This window comes from Mauremys reevesii, unplaced genomic scaffold (assembly GCF_016161935.1).
Source record: "Mauremys reevesii isolate NIE-2019 unplaced genomic scaffold, ASM1616193v1 Contig18, whole genome shotgun sequence".
NCBI classification, from domain to species: domain Eukaryota; kingdom Metazoa; phylum Chordata; order Testudines; family Geoemydidae; genus Mauremys; species Mauremys reevesii.
Genome location: NW_024100804.1, coordinates 605,526 through 620,941, shown reverse-complemented (window position 1 = coordinate 620,941; position 15,416 = coordinate 605,526). Strand labels below are relative to the sequence as shown.

Here is a 15,416-nt window from a genome sequence, read left to right as displayed (position 1 = left end):
GCTATCGGTCCCCTGGAGCTGCAGCTGCCTCTGGGCCGGGGGGATCTGCCCCCCACCCTTTGCCGCCGGCCCCAGGAAATACCCCTCCCCCGAGCCGCGTCCCTGAGTGTTACTGGGACCCCCAGGGCTGGCGCCTACAGGGCCCCGCGGCTGATGCACCGACAGTGCTGGCCGCGGTGCCGCGGGGGCTGCTGGCGCCCCAGGGCTCAGGGTAGAGTAACCCCAACAATTCCAGAGCTCTCGGAGTCTTTCCCCAGTCGCCGAGGGACAGGGAGACGTGTGATGGCTGATGAAGTGAGCGCTTTGAGCGGGGGGGGGGGGGGCTGTCTCTTGCTATGGGTCTGTGCAGCCCCATGGGCATCCCAGTCTCTGCTGGGGGGTGTCTGTGCCTCCCCCAATGTTTATTCATTCTTGGAGGGGGAATCCACAGTGGGAAATTCCCCGTTAACCCTCCCGCAGCCGAGGCAGAGGCTCTGGGTTCAACGCCAGGCACAGGGAGGGGCTGGGTGAAAGTGAGGGATTGCTCTTTGGACCTGCTCCCCCACCAGTGCAGTCTCCCCTGTCCCTTCATCCCGGCAGGATCCCCATCCGAGCGCCCACCTGGGGGGAGAGACCCTACACGCTGAATCCTGCAGGGGACGGCCGGCGAGCGAGAGCGAGGGGGGGGATCCCCAGAAGGAGGGTCTGGAGCGAGCGGAACCGTGTGGGATGGTGCTGGGACAATCCCAGGGAAACGCGGCTGGGAGCCCCGAGGGTCAGCACAGCACAGACAGGCTGCACCAGTGCCAGGGGTGTGGGAGGAGCTTCCATCAGAGCACCCAGCTTACCAGACACCAGGCCGGCCACACGGGGGAGAGACCCCCCAAATCCCCCAACTGCGGGAAAGGCTTTGCCCTGGGCTCAGACATGACCAGACCAGCGTCGGTGCGTCCACACTGGAGCGCCCCTGTGTGTGCCCCAAGTGCGGGAAAGGCTTCGCCCTGGGCTCAGACATAACCAGGCATCGGCGCGTCCACACTGGAGTGCCCCTGTGTGTGCCCCAAGCAGGGGCGGCTCTAGACACCAGCGCGCCAAGCAGGCGCTTGGGGCGGCCGTTTCCCGGGGGGGCGGCATTTGGCTCCGGTGGACCTGCCGCAGGCATGCCGGCAGGTCCACCGAGCCGGGACGAGCGGACCTGCCGCAGGCATGACTGCGGCGGTCCCGTCTTCCCGCGGCTCGGTTGAGCTCCCGCAGGCGCGGCGGCAGGTCCGCTCGTCCCGGGCTCCGGTGGACCTGCCGCAGGCATGCCGGCAGGAGCTCAACCGGAGCCGCGGGAAGAGGGGACCTGCCGCGGGACCGGGGAAGGGCGGCGCAGCGCTCCGCGCTGCTTGGGGCAGCCCGATTTCTAGAGCCGCCCCTGGCCCCAAGTGCAGGAAAGGCTTCGCCCTGGGCTCAGACATAACCAGGCATCGGCGCGTCCACACTGGAGTGCCCCTGTGTGTGCCCCAAGTGCGGGAAAGGCTTCGCCCTGGGCTCAGACATAACCAGGCATCAGCGCGTCCACACTGGAGTGCCCCTGTGTGTGCCCCAAGTGCGGGAAAGGCTTCGCCCTGGGCTCAGACATGACCAGGCATCGGCACATCCACACTGGAGCGCCCCTGTGTGTGCCCCAAGTGCGGGAAAGGCTTCGCACTCGGCTCCAACATCACCCGGCATCAGCGCCTCCACACTGGAGCGCCCCTGTGTGTGCCCCAAGTGCGGGAAAGGCTTCGCCCTGGGCTCAGACATAACCAGGCATCGGCGCGTCCACACTGGAGTGCCCCTGTGTGTGCCCCAAGTGCGGGAAAGGCTTCGCCCTGGGCTCAGACATAACCAGGCATCGGCGCGTCCACACTGGAGTGCCCCTGTGTGTGCCCCAAGTGCGGGAAAGGCTTCGCTCACAGCTCCAACCTCATCCGGCACCAGAGCCGACCCACGGAGCAGGGAGAGCTCAGTGGTTTGAGCACTGGCCTGGTAACCCCAGGGTTGTGAGTTCAATCCTTGCGGGGCCACTTAGGGATCTGGGGCAAAAATCTGTCTGGGGATTGGTCCTGCTCTGAGCAGGGGGTTGGACTAGATTCCTCCTCAGGTCCCTTCCTACCCTGAAATTCTATGAAACCCTACAAGTGCCCAGCCCGCGGGAAGCGCTTCCAGGTGAGCTCCCACCTCGTCACCCACCAGTGCGTCCACACGGGCGAACGCCCCCACTGCTGCTCCGAGTGCAGGAAGGGTTTCAGCCGCAGCTCCCAGCTGGTCGAGCACCGCCGGACCCACACGGCCGAGCGCCCCTTCCACTGCCCCGTCTGCCGGAAAAGCTTGGGCCAGGTCTCAGCCCTGTTGGGGTCGGTGGGGGTGGAGCTGGCTGGCATGAGTCGGCTGCAGCCCCGTTGGGGTCTGTGTGGATTCACACTGGCTGGGGATCTGGCTCCTCTGTCTGTCAGCCCAGCCGACTGGCCAATCTCTGCAGGCACAAGCCAGCTGGGCTGTAAATGCTGGTTAGCGGGGCCGGGCTAGCTGGCGTCATGGTGGCTCACCAGCGTCTCAGCTGCACCGGGCCGGCTCCGTACGCTCCGAGCTGTGACGTTACCGAGTTTCTGTCCTTCGGTTGAGCTAGCGTGAGTGGGTGGTAACTGAAAAGCTGGAGGGAGAGGGGTGCAGAGGGGTGCGTCTGACAGGCCCATTGGAAGGGAGCTGAGGTCGCAGTGGGGTCTCCAGGGTGGGTCTCTGAGTGGGCGCGTCGTGTCATTCGCTCATTACACAGGAATAACCTGGGCCCCAAACACCCGTGTTAATTAACTGCACAGACACGCGGCCCTGGCTGGGTTAATAGAATCTCAGCGTAGGAAGGGACCTCAGGAGGGATCTAGTCTAACCCCCTGCTCAAAGCAGGACCCATCCCCAGATTTTTACCCCAGTTTCCCAAATGGCCCCCTCAAGGATTGAACTCACACCCCTGGGTTTCACTGAGCTATCCCTCCTCCTGGCAGCTTCTAACGCGCAGGGCACGGCGGGCGCTTCCAGAGGCTCCCGGGCTGGTTAAAGGGATGTTGCCCTATTCCCGGTGACACGACATGGACTCGTCAGCTCTCAGCCCTCGAGGGCCTCTGTTAATTGCTGTTCTATTACCAAAGCGTCTCGGGGACCACGGCCCCCCGCGCCAGTGACTGGCCACACCCCGTGGAGGAGACAGTCCGGCCCTGCTTACACTCTACACAGCCGAAGCACAAGTTCTCCCCATTCACAGGTAGGGAGATGAGGCACAGAGAGATGAAGTAACTTGCCCAAGGTCAGCCGGCAGCTCAGTGGCAGAGTCAGGAATAGGACCCAGGCATCCTGAGATACAGCGCAGTGTTTTCCCCACGCTACCTCCAGCACGTGGTTAACCCCCTAGGCCCAGCTCTGCGTTTCTCTGGCTCCCGGGTTCATTGGCCGTAGTGTCAGTCAGTAAAGCGCACAGCCGGGTCTCCTCTCGTTCAGGAAGGAAGGACGGGGCACGGGGCAGGGCCTGGGGCGGGGTTGAAATGCAGCATCCGGAACCAGGCCCCGGCACTCAGGGGCTGTTTGGGGTTTTCCTGCTCCGAAGCAGGAGGAATAAAGCGGCTTTGCGTTTCCCAGTCGCCCTGAGTCCTTTGCTGAGAGAACAGGAGTGTAAATGGGGCGACGGGTCCCCCCAGGAAACGCTCTTGAGGGGCTAATCGGCGTCACCGTATAACCTGCTGGTTCTGCTCTGTGACCCGCACAGGCCTGGAAGGTTTTGCCCCAAGGCTGAGTTACGGCTCCCTCCCCCGGGCGCTCCCTGCCTAACACGCCTAACGCCCCGCTACGCCGGCTGGGGAGTTCTTCCTGATCCACGCGCAGGCCGGGCCCATGGCCCAGCCAGGCTGGAGCAGCCCCCGCTGGGCTCCCCATGGCCTCTGGGCTCCCCCAGCCCCTGCTGATCCCCGCCAGGCCGGAGCAGGGGGGCTAAAGGGGTGTAAACGCCTCTGTCTCTCCAAGGGCCGTACCCGCCCCCGTTCCCAGCGTGTCTGAGCCTCGCAGGCTCTGGTGCAGGGACACTCAGACTGCGGCTCGCACGCCCCGAGCGCCTGTTTAACATGTCTCCTGCGGCCCTTTGCCGCGCCGGGTATTAAAACGCCCTGTGATTTAATTATTAATCTGTATCAGTTATTAACCCGTCAGGCTGCTCTGACTGTGTTCTTAACCAGGGACCTTATCAACGTGCAAGTTACTAACTTGTTTGTTGTGAGAATCACACACACACACAGACACACACCCACACACACACACACACACACCCCGTGACACTGCTTAACCATGAAGAGACTAGAGCAAATGAAACAAGGAATTCACACCATGGCGTGTGGGTCAGGCCAGTCCGAGTGTCACTGCTCTAACATATGTATCCAGCCCCCCTGCACGGCCGGGCTCTCACCCCACGGCCCGGCGGGACCCAGAGGCCGGGGCCTGGCTCCCCTGTGAAGAAGGGTGGTGGGAATCGCAGGCAGGTCTCCCAGGCGAGCGCCCTGACCCCGGGGTACCCGGGTGCCCGTCCAGCCCCACGTGGCCCCTCACGCAGGCAGCCCCGGAGCAGGCAGCTGGGGGGGGCTGCAGGACCGGGGGGATCGGGGAGCAGCCGGGGCTGGGCGGGCGCGTTGCTTGGCCCTGGTCCTGCTGGCTCCCCCCAGACACGGTCTGTGATTCCGGGAGCCTCCCGGCCCCTCCGGGAGTGGGAACGGCCCGGCAGAGGCGGGTCGGGGGGCGGGTCCATGTCCCCCCCCCCCATCCCGGGGCCTCGCCCCGCCCCCCCGGGGGTTGGGCTTCCTGGGTCAGCGCCGCTGCTGCGTCCGCGCCCGGCCCCGCTGCTGCTCCCGGCCCGGGCGGGGGGAGCCCGGGGGCCGCGCTGGGCTGGAGCCGCCCCTGGGCCGGCAGCGCCGAGCTCCGCCGGGGGAAGGAGCTGCTGCGCCGAGCCGGCAGGTGCGGGAGGGGCCGGGCCGGGCCGGGCCGGGGTGGGGGAGGAGGAGGACAGGTGGGGGAGGTAGGAGGGGATGGGGGCAGTGCGGGAGGGCCGGGCCGGGGCGCTGCGGGACAGCGGGCGGTGTGGGGGGCTGGAAGGGGGCGGGGGGGCGCAGACCCCCACCCAGCCATGGGGCAGGAGCAGCAGTCGGGGGGGGGTGAGTAAGATCCTAACAGCCCACAGCCCCCCCCGCATCCCTCCACCGCCCTGGGTGTCTGTAGGGGACAGTGAGACCCCAGGGGCTGTGGTACCCCCCTTCCTGCCCCCGGGTCAGTCCCCCAGGCACATCCCTCCCAGTATCCAGCCCCCTTCCTTTGCCCCTGATCAGCCCCTGGGCCCATCCCCAGTACCCAGCCCTCTCCCCACGCCCTGGGTCAGACCGGTCGAGCTCTGTATCTCCCCACCCCCTCCCGCGCCCTGGACCAGCCCGAAAAGTGGCTGCATTAGAATCCTGGACCCTTCCATGTAACAAACGTGGGGCTGCGTCCCCAGCCCTGATCTCGCCTGTCCCCGTCTCCCGAGCAGGATTTCTGATCCCTGGGCCGGACGCTCTCCCGGATGGAGCGAGGGGCAGAGCCGGGGGTCCCGGGTCCCCGGGGCGCTGAGGAGACCCCGAGAGACGCCCGCACAGGTGAGGAGTCGCTTAAACCGAGTCGGAAACCGGGGTGACCCCCCCTAACGTGGGTTGTCGTTGTTACTATTTGCATTAGCAGAGCTCGTGGGCCGGGACCCCGCCGTGCCAGGCGCTGTACGAACCCCCCCAGAGGCTGCCCCGCCCTGCAGAGCTCCCAGTCTGACTAGGTCGGACGGACACAGGGCGGGAGGAGAAACGGGCCCAGAGAGGGGACGCGGCTTGTGCAGGGTCACCCAGCAGCAGGGCCGGGAACAGAGCCCCGAGCCAGGGGACAGCTGCTGGCTCAGGCTGCCTGTTCTCAGAGACCCCCCCGCAATGGCTCAGGTGTCCTGGTGCCTGGGGTTTGTTCATGTGTCCGTCAGGCTAAATAGCCGCTTGGCTGCCCAACGCAGGGCAGGAGGTTTCATTTCTGTACCTTGCCTGGGACCAGATTTCTCCCACCTCAGCTTCTCACTTTGTGCTGCTTTGAAGTTCACTTCAAAAGCACCAGGAGGCAGCGTTGTCTAGTGGATACAGCACTGGCCTGGGAGTCAGGAGAGCTGGGTTGGGCACTGGCCTGCTGGGTGACCTCGAACCAGTCGTGTTCCCTCCCCGTGCCTCAGTTTCCCCGGTGTACAGATGGGGATAATGACCATGACCTGCTTTGTAGCCAGGGATTATTTTCTTTCTTAAAATCAGTGACAATTTAAGCCGGTGGGGGCCGCAGGGAGCTCCTGCCGCCAGGTCGCTGCCTGGAAATGTGATGGCCACGTGCTGCAGGAAGGGAGATGTCTCTGGCTAGCCACATCCCTAGCTCCTACCCCGTCCATCCGTCACCCCTAGATCCCAGTGTGTTTGTCTGTCTGTCTGTCCCCCGAGTGAATAGCTCAAAGTTCAGAGCCTCCCAGCAGGGACAAGGTGAAATTGACCTGATCTGGATCAGTCTCACAGCAGCCCTGAAACTGACCAGATTCTTGCCAATTTCCCTTTGCTGCTGCTGCTGGGGAAGCTCTGGGCAGCAGCCCAGGCACAGGCACTACCTGTCTGCAGACTCAGGAAGGCAGCACAGCAGCTGTGAACCGTCTCCCCCACCAGACGGGCTGGGAACGTCAGTGCATTGATTTTAAATGAGCGCTGAACCCTGCAGGGGTTCCCGGCTCCGGTCTGTCCATGAGGGGCGGATTCCCAGCCACAGGGGAATGTTCTTTGCTTTGCCAGCCCACTTTCCGAGCTGAGACTGACCCGTCTCTGGGTTCTCTCCCAGCAGGCGAGGGGCTGGTGAGCGAGACCGAGGAGAATCCCGAACAGGACGGTCCAGAGCCAGCAGAACTGTATGGGACGTTCCCGGGACGCTCCCAGAGTCCTCAGCGGGGAGCGGCCTGCGAGCGTCAGGATGACAATGCCACGGCGGAGAGACTGGGTGAGTCCGCGCCGTACGGGGCGGATTTCACAGGCCCCCACGGGTCCGTGGCCCAGCCCAGAGCCTCCCCGGGAGACAGACTTTTCACCTGCCCTGAGTGCGGGAAGGGCTTCGGCCAGAGCGCGCACCTCATCCGGCACCAGACGGTGCACACTGGGGAGCGGCCCTACAAGTGCCCCGAGTGCGGGAAGGGCTTCAGCCAGAGCTCGGACCTGACCACGCACCGGCGCGTCCACACGGGCGAGGAGCCCTACGCCTGCGCCGAGTGCGGCAAGCGCTTCGCCCAGAGCTCCAACCTGATCCGGCACCAGCGCACCCACACGGCCGAGACCCCCTACCGCTGCCCCGACTGCGGCAAGCGCTTCCGCCGCAGCTCCCACCTGGTCATGCACCAGCGCACCCACACCGGGGAGCGGCCCTACCGCTGCCCCGACTGCGGCAAGCGCTTCAGCCACAGCTCCCACCTGCACCGGCACCAGCGCATCCACACGGGCGAGCGCCCCTACAAGTGCCCCGACTGCGGCAAGAGCCGCGCGTGATGTCCTCCCTGGTGACGCACCGGCGGGTGCACACGGCCGAGCGGCCCTACGCCTGCGCCGACTGCGGCCGGGCCTTCGCCCAGAGCTCCACCCTGAACCGGCACCGGCGCACGCACGCGGCCGAGCGGCCCTACCGCTGCCCCGACTGCGGCAAGAGCTTCATCCAGAGCTCCAACCTGGTCACCCACCTGATCCTGCACACGGGCGAGCGCCCCTTCCACTGCCCCCGCTGCCAGAAAACCTTCAGCCAGAGCTCCAACCTCAGCCGCCACCAGCGGACCCACGCGGGGCGCCGGGCCCGCCCGTGCCCCGAGTGCGGGAGGCGTCCCGCGCGCGCCGGCCTGTCCGCCCACCAGAGACGCCACGCGGGGCAGGAGACACCCTCGCCACCCTGCTAGGGCCAGGTGGTCCCCCTGGTACCCGCCCACCAGAGACACCACACGGGGCAGGAGACGCCCTCCCCGCCCTGCTAGGGCTGGCTGGTCCCCCTGGTACCCGCCCGCCAGAGACGCCACGCGGGGCAGGAGACGCCCTCGCCACCCTGCTAGGGCCGGCTGGTCCTCCTGGTACCCACCCGCCAGAGACGCCACACGGGGCAGGAGACGCCCTCGCCACCCTGCTAGGGCCGGCTGGTCCTCCTGGTAACTGCCCACCAGACACCATGCGGGGGAGGAGACGCCCTCCCCGCCCTGCTAGGGCTGGCTGGTCCTCCTGGTACCCGTCCACCAGACACCATGCGGGAGAGGAGACCCCCTCTCACCACCCTGCTAGGGCTGGCTGGTTCCCCAGTACCCACCCACCAGACACCACACGGGGGAGGAGACCCCCTCGCCGCCCTGCCCAGCCAGAGTGAGGGGCGCTCCCCTATTCCCTCACACCTCTCCCAAGTATCTGGCCGCCCCATCCTTGCTAGCAGCTGATCAGACCCCTCCTCTGGCTCTGCCACGCCCAGGCAGCCCCATCGGCTCCTCCTTGCTGCCGAGTTCCCGACCCACCTGATGTGGCAGGGGGAGAAGGAACCTGCCACCCGCCCCTGCGTCTGGCCCAGCTGGAGCCGTGTCCTGTGGGGCGCTACCCTCTCCCCTCGGTGCTGCCCAGGGAGCTGGGCGCTGGGGTGGCTCGTGTGTGATGGGCTGTGCCGGGGTTTGGCCGGCAGGACGGCGAGCCAGCCCCCCTCGCTCTCATTTCCCCGGGTCTCCCCACGGAGCTGTGCACCCTGCCAGTGGTACCCGGAGCCCTTGTGGGGGGCTCCCTGCTGCCGGGGGGAGCTGGCCAGCGCCGTGGCCCCCTTCCCGGCTGTGTTTATGAGGAGGCGTTCCATTCTAGCTCCATGGATAAAGGCCGATGACGTCGTCCCGGGATGGCCGAGGCCGCCCGACCGGGCCAGGAGTCCAGCCAGGTCTCTCCTGCCCATCCCTCTGCCTCATTTCTCCTCTCCCCCCTCCCCGGAGAGTTCAGTGCTGGACGGACCCTGCACGTGATCAATAAACCAGGTAGCAAAGACCAGGAGTCGCTGCGTCGGGAAGCTCCGGGGTTTCTGTCGGCTGAGGGTGGGAGTCACGGACCGGGAGTGAGAGGCTGAGCCGGGTGTGTGTGTGTGGGGGGGGACTGGGAGTCCCTGATCCCTGCAGTGGGGGACAGGCAGGGGGCCGCGGGGTTTGTTTCTCAGACCCAGATGCCGGGGCTGTGAACATTGCGCTGGGGAGGGGTGGGAGGCAGCTGATGAGTTGGGCTGATGGCAGAGGGATGAAACAGGTGCCCCCGGGGGGGGAGGGGGTGTCCCCCGATTGCTGGGACCCTGAGCAGGGCTGAGGTGTCCCCCCCCCCCCAACTGGACCTGTAGCCGGGCCAGGCTTGTCACTGATGGGAAGGGAAGAAGTGGGGCGCAGCGCCCCAGCTGGTTCCTCCCGCCTGGGCAGAGACGGCAGAGACGGTCTGTCACCCCCCCGAGAGAGCTGGAGACTCCGGGGGGGTCAGAGCCTCTGCCGGGATTGGAAAGGCTGACGCCGCCTGTGCTGCTGGGGGGTGAGGGGTTCACGCAGCAGGGCCCAGTGGCTGCAGCATGTGCAGTGCCGGGGGAGTGGGGCTAGCAGTGCCCGGGGGCTAGCAGACTCAGACCAGGTGCGTGGGGCTGCGGCCTGAACCGCCCGGCAAGGGAAGCCGCTGGGGAAGGCGGCGTGAGGAGGGAACGAGCGTCTCTCCTCCGGCTCACGGGCGTCCGAGCAAGGCCTCTAGCTGCAGAGGGTCGCAGGCACAGCACACGTCCATCGAGCCAGACAGGGCCACTGTGCTCATCTGCCTGACCCCGGACAGCCCAGCCCGGAGACCTGCCCCACGATCACGAACGGGGCGGATCTCGGGGAAAAGCAGCCAGTCGCGAGTTAAACACTGTGGGGGTGGAGAATCACCCCAGCCCTTGGTAAATTGTTCCAGTGGGTCGTTACCCTCAGTGGGAACAGCGTGTGCCTCCCTCGCAGTCGGACTTTGTCTGGCTATAAAGTGACATGCAGGAAAAGAAGAAACCGTGTCTCATCACAGGGAAACCAGCCCCGAGTTCAGTCAGAGCGCTCGGGCACGGGCCTGAGGCCAGTGCGGAGTGTAAGATAGTCACACGTCCGGTGACTCTGCAGTTCAAACACCCACCACAGTTCAAGTCGGCCTGAAAGTTTTCTCAGGTTTATGCCCCACGACTGAGACAGACGTGAGGTTTGGCAGTTAGAGGGGAGCTTTGTGCTCTCACGTAGTGTCACATTACCAGGGAGAGATCTGAGCCAGCCTCTCTCTGGCAGTTCTCACACGTGCAGAGACCGGATGGCTGCGGGGTGGGGGGGAGAAACCGGGCAGAGCAGAGCCAGTGACGTAACGAAGTTGCTGGTTCTCAGTAGCACTTCACGGTAGGAGCTGAGTTTAAATAAGACAACACAGAGCTGAACCACTAAACAAGGAATCACTACTGAGCTCTCCCAACACGCAGGGCAGCCCCCGGTTGCAGAAATACCCAGCAGGACAATTGTGAGCCTACGGTTTGTTCTTTTAGCAACAGCAAAGTCGCTTCAGTAAGTTGGTCCGTTAGATCAGCCTTCTCCTACCGAACATGCAAATGTTATGTCTGTGCAATTACAGGGCTCTCCGGGTGAGAGACAACCACGGGGATTTAGGGCCAGCACTTTGTTACAGGGTGTTCCATTTACCCCTGCAACTCCGTCCAGATTCTTAGGAGATTTCAAATCTGAAGGGTATTTCAAGCCTCTATCTCCCCCCTCCCCCACCTTTTAGTGTGATTTTGCTCGGCATTTCTTTGGAACCAGGATATTTTACTGGTATCTGTGGACGTTGTTAAGTTGAAGAATTTCAGTGGAATGATCCAGAACAACGGTCTGGATTTCTGGGACACGAATCTGAACTACGAGGGAGGCCATGGTTCTCAAAAGAGAAGATTTGTGCTTTACAGGGATAAATTCTGGCTCCTGCAAAGCACAGAAATTCCCCGTGGAACCGTCGCAGTGAACACGGCCGGTGCACTCGTCCCGTGCTTTAGTTCACAGGGGGGTTCTCTCACCTTCCTTTGGTGTCCGGACTCTCCGGGCGCGATGCTGGGATGGGGATTGATTATTGCAGTTTTACACAGTTGGGTTTGGCTTGTCAGACAAGCAGTTTCTTTCCTCAGGTTCTGTGGTTTTGGGACTTCAGACCTGTAAGGCCCCAAACCCAGGTTCTCGTCCATAAAGGACTTTTAGTTAAAAGAGACGCCCTCTCGGGAGGGCCGAGTTCCTGACCTTGGCTTACGTACGAGGGCTCTTCCCGAGTCGGGAGCGAGACGCCCGGGCCTGCCAGACCTCAGGGGCTTTAGATGAAGGCTGCTCTCAGGGGAAGGGAGTCGGGTCTCTTAGTGGGGAGATCCAACAAACTGGGATTTTGCAACGTTTTGTATAGAGTTATTTTTCTGTTCAGTTGTATTGAGGGGCTGGCTCGGTTCCAAAAAACGGTCAAGTTATTGTGTCAATCATCGGCCATTGGGCAGGCCCGGATTTGGGGACAGGTGCAGATTCAGTTACAAATTGTAAATTTGTCCACTTGGCAGGTCAGAGTGTCACGGCATGTTTCTTACCCACCCAGCTGGCGTGCTGGATCCAGAAATATCCACCTTTCCAGGGCGTCCCGCCTCCCCTGGGAATTCCTTAGCGGCTTCTTCAGCGCTGTTAATTCAAATATACACTGACCGAGTCGTTCGGCTCAACTCTCTGTTGTTACTTCCTGCGGCATTTCAGCACAGAACGAAAGCTTCTGATGTAACGGGGTAATTATTTCCTGGGAGTTTTGCTTAATTGCAGAGTTTCAAGGTTTGTTCTTTGTTCTGCTTGTTCTTAACTTTAATTCGAGGAGAGGCCTTTCCATCCGTCTCTTAAGAATAAATTTTCCCCAATTTGATTCTAACTTTAAACAATTTGTAGGTTTATTATCGAAACAATCTCCTAATTCCCAGTAACTAAAATAATCTGGCTATCCCAGGCATTACCCTAAATAACTTAAAAACATTTGTAAAATAAGCAAAAATTGTATTTCTAACTCATAATGTTTAATATCACATTTATAATTAAAATAACAATTCCTGTATAGATCATTTCTAGATCAGTAGAATGTAAAGATACTTTTCTACATTAACTCTCCTACCAATACCAAACACTATTTCAAAGCTAACAAAAAAGAACAATTACAAACACAAATGTAGGTATATGTATTCAGGCAAATTGTAGGATTTTGTTACAAAAAAAGAATTGAGAGTTGTTGCCTTGAGAATTAAATTCTAATTCAAACCTGGGAACCTTGGTGTGAACTTGGACGTTAATTCACTTCTTGGCTCACATCTCAGAGTGTTTACATTACAAGAACGGCACCAGGGCCTGCTTTAGTGTAGAGAGGAGAGATCTGCCCAGCAGGAAGGGAATCTGGTGTAATAGCTGGGACCTCATCCCTCCTGGACCGTGGTGCCTTGTACGGCCGAGTCTTCGCTCCTAGGACTGTGTTTAACACTATGGCCTTTGTTTGTAAACTTCCATGCAGCTTTTCCGAGAGCGATGAACATGTTTGGTTTAAACAAAAACCTGACTGGAGCCTGTGATCGAATTGCATCTTATGCCCAGTTCGGTCGATGTTTTAGCCCAGGATCGTGGCTTCCGCGTAGGAGCTGTCCAGGCACAAGGGAGGGGTGGGGGAGTAACTGACTCTCTCGAATGCTGGAGCGTGGGGGTGTCCGGTTGCTATCTCGTCTCACTGCTCTATGCCGGCGTCAGAGAGAAGTGACTCAGTCCCTGGCTCCAGGGGCTCGGGCTCTGGCTCAGGAAGGAGGAGGGGAAAGGCAGCTAGTCTTTAGGACAGTGCAGGTTCAGGGAAAGGTGATTCTGCCCTTTAGCCTGGTCTGGGCCTGGTTTCGCGCCAGCTGTTCCATTAGACCGAACATCAACGCTGCCTGTTCAGGGGTGAGATTTAACCCTCTGGGCCTGACAAGGAGAAAACCCGGCTGTTAGCTGGCTCTGGGCCGGGCGAGGGGAGCGGTTCGTGGGGGGCTGGAACCCAGACACTGGTGGGCCGGGGTGCCGTGGGAATCAGTGCACAGCCCCACGGAGGAGGGCTGGGGGGATCCCTACCAGGGGGATGAGCTGTGGGATCAGGGCAGGAGGTGGCCCGTGGAAAAGCCTCCCCAGAGAGGCCAGGGGCTGCAGGGGCACAGACAGGCTCCCTGGCTCAGAGGGGCCTGGGAACCCGGAGCTGGGAACCCCAAGAGGGAAGGGTCTAGGCCGGGAGGGCCAACAGAGGCTATTTCATAGACTCGGCACACAGCGCCCCGGGAAGGGGAACGTTGCGCTGAGTACTCGGCAGCGAACGCGTTACTGGGGGAACTGGCAGGGGACTGAGGGCAAGGAGCCTGCAGGGCTGCGCTGTGCCACAAGGGGGCATGGCCCTGCCACAGGCCCATCTACCCCGGTATCCCGTCTCGGCCAGTGGCCAGTGCCAGCTGCTCCAGGTGTAGGGTGCCCCCTGGTGGAAAATTGTGGAATAACCTGTTTCTAGGGCTCAGTTTTTTAAAAACCACTTGGCGTTGGATGCTCTCCTTAGCCACAGGAGCGTCCAGTCCTGCTAAGCTCTTAGTGTCGGCTGCATCCTGTGGCAGTGAGTTCCACAGGCCAGTTGTGCACGGCATTGAAACAACAGCCTTTCCCTGGTGTTTTATGGCCTGCTCTCAGTGACTCTTGATAACCTAGTGCGACCTCCCGGTGGTTCTGGGTTTGGGACACAAATGCCCAGAACCAGACCCCTGACTGAGTTACTCCTTGTAACCCCTTGAGCTTCATCCTTAACGTGCCTGGTGTTCTCCCGTTTGCCACCCCCCCCCCCCCCCCCACAACAGATCCTTCACCCGGGGTTAACTCCATGGCTGAATTGCTTCTGCCTGGCACCGGGAGTCAGTGATGAGCCCAGGATGGGTGGAACCCAGGTCCCGGCAAGCCACTGACATGGCTTCGTAGCTGTGTGTTTCTGGCACAGGAACTTAGCCCAAAGGCGGGTGGGGAATAGGATCCGGCCCTAACCTCAGGAGACTCCGGTTCTATTCTCAGCCCTGCCACTGGGTGAACGTGGACACGGCATTTGCCATCTCTGTGCCTCAGTGTCCCCTGCTGCATCACTGTGCTGTCTGTGTAGATTGCCAGCTCCTTGGGGCAGGGCGTGTCTGTCCAGCGCCTGGCACCGGGGCCCTGGGCTGTGACTGGCTGGCCCTATTGTAATGCACAGGATGGAGGTTTCTGCAAACAGCGATGTGATCTCCAGAGCCCGTCTGCTAGTTACAGATGGGATGTTTGTACCCTGGAAATAAAGGCTTGTTTCATCGCTATGGCTACTTGTTATATAAATGCCTCAAATCTGGGGCCCAGTCCTGCAGCCCCTGGTCGGTTCTCAGCCCCTCCACAGGGCTTGTCACCCACAGATCTCCAAGCTCGTCACAGAGGTGGGTATTGTCATCCTTCTCCTACAGAGGGGAAACTGAGGCACGGAGCAGGGCCAGGACTAGCCCAGCTCCCTGGTGCAGTGAGCGTCTCTCAGAGCTGTGTAAAGGCTACTTAATTTTAACCCCTTCCCTAGCTGGATGGCCCAGCCCCCAGCAGCTCTGCCCCCCGAATTCACTGACCGCCCCGCTGAGCTGCCCTCCACACACAGTGACCGGACTGGGGGTGTCTCTGTCCCTGCTGGAGCGACGTCTCCCCTCAGCCAGTCCCTGCCGGGGGGGGGGGGGTTCCCCTGTCATGCAGCTTAGTCTGTTCTCCGGGCGCTTTGGGGCTGGGGGAGGAGGGATTCTCACCATCCCAGTGAACACGAAACCAGAGAGTGCAGAGCTCAGAGAGCTGCTCCTGGGGGTCTCCTCCCCGTGAGGGTCTGGGGAGCTTCGTCCCACGGCACAGACGGTGGATCGGGCGCTGTGGGGCGGGATGGGAGATTGGGGGTGATGAACGGGCAAAGTGCGCTGCTGAACGGGACCGTCGGGGGAGTCACTTACCTGGAGACTGGGTGTGAGTCCAGGGCAGAGACCCCAGCATCTCTCCAGTGGGCTGCAGGGTCTGGGCCAAGGGGGGATCCCGTCACGGGTGCAGGCTGCCTGAAATGGGGGCGCTGGGTGGCAGGGGACCCTCCCTGTAGGCTAAGGGCCCCCCGGTATTGCAGGACACAGGCCTGTGCATTCCTGCTGGGTAACATCGAAGGCTAAGCGAGCGCTGAGGGCTGGAGGATGCCGGGGGGTTAGTGTGAATGGGGCAGAGCGAC

General features: G+C 62.0%; 1 pseudogene; it reads left to right on the top strand.

The window, feature by feature from the left end:
* Positions 1–4,840: 4,840 nt before the first annotated feature.
* LOC120393327 lies at positions 4,841–8,806 on the top strand (annotated as a pseudogene).
* The last annotated feature ends 6,610 nt before the right edge of the window (positions 8,807–15,416 follow it).